Below are 436 nucleotides of genomic sequence, written 5' to 3' on the forward strand. Positions count from 1 at the left end.
TCCATTCACACACATGGTGCGCATGTGTGTGCAGAGTAGGACTGGGAGACTAAGCTCAAAGCCGGGGCACTTTCCTCGCGGCTGCGGCATCGGGGAGAGCACAGCCAAGCAAGGCCACTCGACCGAGGCGCTGCAACTGTACCGCCAGAGCCTGGGTCGATTTGTAATCAAGGCTGTGAAGGCCAGGTTCATGCGTAAGCTGTTTTGGCCTTACGTTCAGTTGCTTGTTGTCAAGTTCAAGGTGAAAAAAAAAGTTTATAAATGAGTTCAAGGCCAGATTGCTTTTTATCAATATTATGTTATTATGCTCAAGTTCAACTGTTCAGATTATCAACTCTAATTACAAATATTGAGTCAGTGATTTAGACAAAGACTTACCAAGTAAAAAAAAAGTGTTAAGCACAATAAATTCACTGTGATAAATATCACAGAAAGT

Source organism: Penaeus monodon, chromosome 21 (genome assembly GCF_015228065.2).
Source record: "Penaeus monodon isolate SGIC_2016 chromosome 21, NSTDA_Pmon_1, whole genome shotgun sequence".
Taxonomy (NCBI): domain Eukaryota; kingdom Metazoa; phylum Arthropoda; class Malacostraca; order Decapoda; family Penaeidae; genus Penaeus; species Penaeus monodon.